Source organism: Rutidosis leptorrhynchoides, chromosome 2, assembly GCF_046630445.1.
Source record: "Rutidosis leptorrhynchoides isolate AG116_Rl617_1_P2 chromosome 2, CSIRO_AGI_Rlap_v1, whole genome shotgun sequence".
NCBI lineage: Eukaryota > Viridiplantae > Streptophyta > Magnoliopsida > Asterales > Asteraceae > Rutidosis > Rutidosis leptorrhynchoides.
The window spans coordinates 262,213,422-262,221,060 of NC_092334.1; the positions used below are offsets into that span (position 1 = coordinate 262,213,422).

At 35.4% G+C, this 7,639-nt stretch overlaps 1 non-coding gene across 1 annotated transcript; it reads right to left on the reverse strand.

The window, feature by feature from the left end:
• Window positions 1–6,931: 6,931 nt before the first annotated feature.
• Window positions 6,932–7,038, reverse strand: LOC139895324 (small nucleolar RNA R71). Its single transcript, XR_011775780.1, has one exon. It is a non-coding gene; the product is annotated as a small nucleolar RNA R71 (small nucleolar RNA).
• Between the last annotated feature and the right edge of the window lie 601 nt (window positions 7,039–7,639).

Consider the following 7,639-nt stretch of genomic DNA (forward strand, 5'->3'; position numbering starts at 1 on the left):
ATTCTACCTACAATTCTAAACCTTATTCATTCGCTCGTTCCAACCGACAATCACCCCGGAATAATAGAAGAAGTCAACAAACTTCGCGCTCGAAAAATAAATTTGGAGAATATGGTGCAAAATTTACTAGCTTCAACAACATCACCGGCACCAACAATACCATCAGTAACAGCACCAGTACCATCAACAATCCATGCCTCAACATCTCATTCTATACCTCGAGTATAATCATCGTTTTACGTATCGTTCTACATCTTTTACGTATCGTTCTACATCAATTATCTTCATTTTTCATGGCGATTAAGTAATCTCTAAATGTTTTAGAGATTATGTATTCTAGTTCTAACAGTAAACCAAATGAGTTTAATATCATATTAACTCAATGAATCCATGATTACATCTGAAGAAAATATATATGTATATATGTTTTCATAAAGATTGTAATTAAAAATTCTTTCGTACAAAGTGTTAAATGTGAAAATATTTTAACGGGTAGGTAATACCCGAGGAATATTCAGATTTCACATTAATAAGTTACACTGTACATTCGTCGAAGCTGATTCAACTGTCATTTACTATCTTACTTACAACCACAAATATACGTATCCGTTCACCGCAGAATAACCATTTTCATCCAATTTCATATTTGGATTTTGACCTATCAGAATCCAACAAGTGGCATAATGAAGAAAACACTGGACAAAATAAAATTTGTTAGAAACAAACAAATTAATTATAAAGAATTTTGTTAAGAATCCACGCTAACTGTTCCTAGCTAACTGTTTCTAGCTAACTGGTTATATTTTATTTACCGCAATTTAATTATCGCAATTTACATTCTCGCAATTTTATTTATCGTCATTTAATTTCTGTTATTTACTTTTACGCACTTTAAAACGGGACACGTATACAAGGTTTCGACATATCATATCGACCCATCTACATATATATCTCGGAACAATCAGAGGCACTCTATATGCAAATGAAGGAGTTAGCTATACAGGGTTGAGATTGATTCCAAAATATATATATAGTTTGAGTTGTGATCAATACTGAGACCGGTACACGGGTCACGATAAGTATTAATTAATTCGAATGTTATATATTAAACTATATATGAACTATTGGACTATTGGACTACTAACTTTGGACAATTAAAATGAAATAAAATATTGATTATAATATATGAAACTAAATAATTCTTCAAGTTTTCCACTTGATTTTCATCTTAAACCTCATTCGTATCTTGACGATTACAATTTGCGTTCAAACCTTTCATGATTCTTGAAAACATCTCAATCGAGAAGATGAACCAACCGCACTTCATCTACGGAAGAAAAGATTGATGCATATGGTTATGCACCTGGGAAAAAAAAAACCCTCGGAAACTAAGTAAACGTTTAACACATATCTGTACTAGCTTCTTTGGCGCTATTATTACCCAAAATAATTTTGCAATTCCTTTCCAAATTAGCCAATTTTGTCACAGCTCCAGCAAGTTGATTTCGACTTTTCGTTCAAAACAACCTTATTATAACCTCGGAATATATATGTGCTTATTTATTTTTACCAGAGAACCTTTTATATTCCACCATACTACCATCAGCGTTTAATCATCCCAAAACGCAATTCTCCTGAAAACACCTCGATTTGATAACCAATGATCCAGATCCGTTAACTTTGAAAATGGTGACGAAGCAGCATGTAGTAAATGGTCTTAATGGCCAAAAGTGATGATAAAAGGATGGAGTGTTGGGAACGCTCGATAGAAAATTTGGTACTGAAAAACGGATTGAGCAAACCATGAAGGAGATCAAGGACAAATACAAGGATCAAACTCTATATTCAAAGAACCCAGATAAATCTGGATCCGATGAAATCTTTAGAGAATATCTTGCTCCGTCCCCACGTTAAAATCTTGCGGAAATTTTTTTTTTCCTTATCAACTTTCGAACTTAGAAATTCCAAAATATCATCATAAATATCTTCGATATTTCTGAGGATATTTTCATAAATATTCTTGTCCGAAATTATCTACCTCTTCGTGTTTTCTTTATTCCATTATATTGGAAACTTCTGTAAAAAAAAAAACTAAGTATAAACTATGAATGAATAGCAGAAAAGTGTTGGGAATTGAAGCATGAGTTAGTATACTATAACTATATTAATATTTCATATACATTATATATTAAACCTAATAACATTATTTACATAAATATTTACATAAAACAAATTTTTGATTTAACAATATAATACTAATTATATAAATAATATACAAAATAAATATATAAAACTTTTGAAATAACAAATATATTACTAAATTAAACATGTAATATATATAAACTAGTTTGATTATTATTACATAATAATTATATGTGTTAATATATATATTCGATATAGGTTCGTGAATCAGAGGCCAACCCTGCATTGTTTAATGTCGTCATATAAATTTTTACTACAAAATACATTAGGTGAGTTTCATTTGCTCCCTTTTAATTGCTTTTGCAATATATATTTTTGGGCTGAGAATACATGCGCTGCTTTTATAAATATTTACGAAATAGACACAAGTACTTAAAAATATATTCTACGTTGAGTTGTACCACTGGCATATTTCCCTGTAGCTTGGTAACTACTATTTACATGGGTATTGTAAACGCGAATCCTGTTGAAAGATCTATCGGGCCTGACAACCCCAACCGGACTGGACGACCAGTATTCAACGGTTGCACAGTACTTCGTTTCGGTGACTACACTTGGTACGGTGTAGTGAGATTTCATAATAAAGGGAATATGCGACGTGATTAAATGTTAAGTATGGTTACTAAGTGCTCAACCACTTAGAATGCTTTACATATACTTGCGAGTGTATTATGTTTAAAATTATGAAATCTTGTGGTCTATTAATATTGAAAAGATTGTTATGATAAACCTATGAACTCACCAACCTTTTGGTTGACACTTTTAAGCATGTTTATTCTCAGGTACGAATTAAGTCTTCCGCTGTGCATTTGCTCATTTTAAGGACATTATTTGGAGTCGATCATTGCAATGGGACCAAATGTTGATGACTTCGTCCAGGTGGATTAGGACGGGTTGTTACAAATACTTCGTAAACATACGCACTTTCCAAGTGTACTTTCAGGGGGTATAAACGTTAAGTTAGTTACCAAGTGCCCACGGTTAACATATACTTTATCATACTGTTTTGAAACGATCTTTGTAGCACTGAAATCTCGTAGCCTACCTTACATACTGTTATAAGCATGTTATTAAGCATGTTTTTCTCAGGTGCTTAAGGTTGCTTCTGCTGTGTACTAGTCTTGCTGTAGACACCAGCTGCTTTAGAGATGTCACTGCATGAACTGTTTATCTTGCATTCATAACTTTAATACTTTTGAAACTATGTTTTGTAACGACCTAAGGGTCACATACATTTATTCATGCTTGCTATTCGTAAAAGTATACTGTTGGTGTAAAACATTTGATGTCGATTATGACGTCATCTTTCTATCGTGAATGCAACTTCTTTTATTACAGCATATAGTACTTAACCTTGTAATGATCCTGTTGTTGATGATTCGTACACGATGGTTTTGTACGGGGCATCACAATAAAACTTAGGAGGAAAGGTTTTGTTTAACGCAGTGGTATTAGGGTTCCATTGCGCCCGTTCTTACTCTAGTTCCTTAATTTTCTCCTGAGCTTCTAATAATCGGCTTTGAAGGTTTATTACTTCTTGTGAGGTTTCCTCTTCTGATGACACATGCCCATCTTCATCAGGGGCTCGAAAGGTACCAGTTCCAGGGACATTAGGGCCAGTAGCATTTTCTTCATTATCTGCCATTACTGCACTACCACAACACTCACACCAAGGCTTAGTATAAACTCTGTTAGTACTAACAACTAACACATAACCTGTCCTAATACTCACTTAACTCATCCCCAACATGTTATGTTTGACATGACTTTACTAAGTTTGGGAAGATGACATTTATAACAAAATGCACATGATGCCAAACCAAGCTCTGATACCAACTTGTGACACCGCTAAATTTTTTTATTTTTTTTATTTATACTTGGCAGAAGCATTAACATTAATTAAACCATTATAATAACATAAATGTATAATAATTACATATCCAAATGATCTGACAGTTAGCATTAAACTATTACATCTGGTGTCACGTGACATTATAACAAAATTCAGTTTTAACGGAAAAGACACATCAGAGTTTCTTCATAGTCAAACATAACATCGCCATGCCCGTCTTCACCCAAAAAAACACTATCTACAAAAGCTAATAACCTGCAAGGGAGGAGATGGAGGGGAATTAGCACAAAGCTAAGTGAGTACGACTAACTACAGGTCATAGCATACATAACTATTATACTAATCATGTCACATAGTCTAACATACAAACATCACCCAAGTACCGTCTACAGAGACTCTGGCGGCTCAGCCAAACCATTAACCACCAGCTGATCGAACTGGGGCTTACCAGAAGTTCCTCCACCACCGTATGTATATACATAATCCACACGCGACGGACGCGTCATTCACATATATATATACACCACGGTTGTCTAGGCTACCACAGAGGAACCCAACCCGCAGGTTGATCTCTCCTACCGAGGCTACCACACAATAGGGACGCACTGGGCTCCAGCAGACAAACATCAACTAACATGCAGTCATCACAAAGTACTAACTAACCACAATAATAAGTATATCTAACAAGCATGGCAATCATAATATAACATGCTTCTATATACTATATTCTCCAGTTAGTCCCACTCACCAAATACCAGCAACCAGCTCAGATAATCTACTACTGAGCGGCTTCCTTCTCTTTTTCACCTGAACATAAGGCAAATCAAGTTAGTTACTGTCCGATAACATCAAATAACACAATACACAAATTTTTGTCAGAAAAAGTGTCCGCTAAAATTTTTTGCTTAACACTTGTGCACATTCAAAATTTACATCAGATCATCAAAATACAAACGGGCAGCATAACGGCTAAAAATCAACACTTGGTAAAATATTTCACTGCCAAAGACACTCGGTCGACTATTAGAGACAGTCGGTCGACTGTCTACACTCACTCGGCCGAGTGTCTAGTCACTCGGTCGATGGTCTCTCACAGACACACTTGGCCGTGGGTCTTACACACTCGGTCGATGGTCTAGTCAGTCGGTCGAGTGTCAGGAGACACTCGGCCGACTGTGTTCATCTGCAGATTCTGAAGACAAAGTGACGGGTTTCACCCAAAATTGCCCAATTCTTGCTCTAGAGCTCGATTACGACCTCAAAACAGACCAAATCAAAGACACTAAACATGTAGAAACATAAACCCACAAGATTTGGACTCAAACAACATCAAATCTAACCATTTTGACTCAAATTACTCACTTTGTAAAAACTAACACAAAAACCGAATTTTCTCAAAGATTAGAGCATGAAATGCTACAAATCTTACCTTGATAGAATCAGTAAATCACAAGGAACGCAAAGATATGAACGATTTGAGCTCTAGAACAAAGATTAAGAATTAGGGTTTGGTGTAGGTGGAGAAGATGAAGTTACGGTGTGTGTTTGTGTGTGTGAATAATCTGGAAGCCAAAATAAGAAATTAGAAGCACTAGTTCATCTAAAGTGGGTTAAATCCTACACTGTGCAACACACGGGTATTTATCAGTTATCTGATATCTTTCGTTCATCATTTGGCAACCCAAATGAAGTCCAAATTAAATAAACAAACCTGTTCTGTGACCCTTGTCACAAACTAGTCCTAACCACATCATTAAATAATAATAACCATTAAATAAAAATAAAAGCATATAATAACACAATACTAACTTAAGGCAATCTAGTAATCTTACAGCTAGGCCCGGTTGAGGATGTTACACTTATTATTGTTTTTCGACTTTTTTTTTTCAACGCACTCTTTCTTTTTCATTTCTACGCTCTAGTTTTTAGGACATAGAATTTTATTTATTTTCTTTAAATTTCGACGAAAAAATTATTTTAGGCGATTAAATTGATAGACATCCAAAATTTTCTCTTCGTAGTAATAGTTGGATTTGTTAGTGGCTGAGTGGTGGATTTTTCGATTTAAAGGATCCTGGCTCCCTGCTGCATCTTTTGGCTATTTGAGACGTGGGCAAAAGCAGAAAAGTCTATTAATTTGATAACTTATATAATTTCTAATAAGATATTCAGTGAATGCACCGAGCAAAACGTTCACCACCTTTCATACGTTCACCACCTGTAACTCGATCAAGACATCTAGCCAATATTATCGCCGTTGATTTTTCTTTAGAATCATCATCTAGTCGAACGAGTACTCCAACTCAAATTTCCGATAATCCATTTTTTGAACCCGACTTCACAATTGAGGACCCGGAGGATACTCAAGGACAACTCAGAGATCCTGAACCACTAATCATTCCTCCTGAACCACAAATTATTCATCCGGAGATTATCGAGGAAGAAACCGTTAAATCAGAATCTTCTAGTGATTCAGATTCAACTATTCACGATATGGCAGAAACAGAACCTCTAAGTATGGAAGACAAAATGAGAGCTACACGCACGGGCCAAGGTCATGCCATTACTCAACCAGACATTAATGCACCAGATTACGAAATCAAAGGACAAATCCTACACATGGTAACTAATCAATGCCAATTTAGTGGTACGCCAAAAGAAGATCCAAACAAACATCTTCGAACCTTTAATAGGACTTGTACTCTATTCAAAATCAGAGAAGTTGAGGATGAACAGATCTATCTCATGTTGTTTCCCTGGACTTTAAAGGGAGAAGCCAAAGATTGGTTAGAATCGTTACCCGAAGGAGCGATTGATACATGGGATGTTTTAGTTGAGAAATCTCTTAAAAGATTCTTTCCGGCATCTAAAGCCATGAGACTTCAAGGAGAAATTGTTACGTTCTTGCAAAAGCCAAATGAAACATTATATGAGGCGTGGACAAGATTCGGAAAGTTGTTGAGAGGATGTCCTCAACACGGTTTAGACACTTATCAAATAGTACAAATATTCTACCAAGGTGTTGATGTTGCTACACCAAAAGACATCGACACAGCAGCTGGTGGTTCCATTATGAAGAAAACCGCAACTGAAGCTCACAAAATTATTGATAACATAACCTCCCACTCACATGAGTGGCATCAAGAAAAAGATATCCTTCGATCATCTAAAGCGGCTAGAGCCGATTCTAGCCATGACTTTGATTCCATTTCCGCAAAGTTAGATGCTTTCGAGAGATGAATGGAAAAGATGACTAAAGATATTCACGCAATACGAATTAGTTGTGAGCAGTGTGGAGGACTACATTTGACAAAAGATTGTCTCAGTGTTAAACAAACAATGGAACAAAGAGAGAATGTTTCATACATGAACCAAAGGCCGGGAAATAATTATCAAAATAATTATCAATCGCCAAGGCCAAACTACAATCGAAATCAAAACATTCCGTACAATCCAAATGCTCAGCACAACAACCAACAAGGTCCTAGCAATCAACAAGTATCTAATAATACTTACAATCAGCAAAGACCTGGTTATTTTAATAAACTACCACAAACCGATGATAAAAAGCCAAATTTAGAAGAT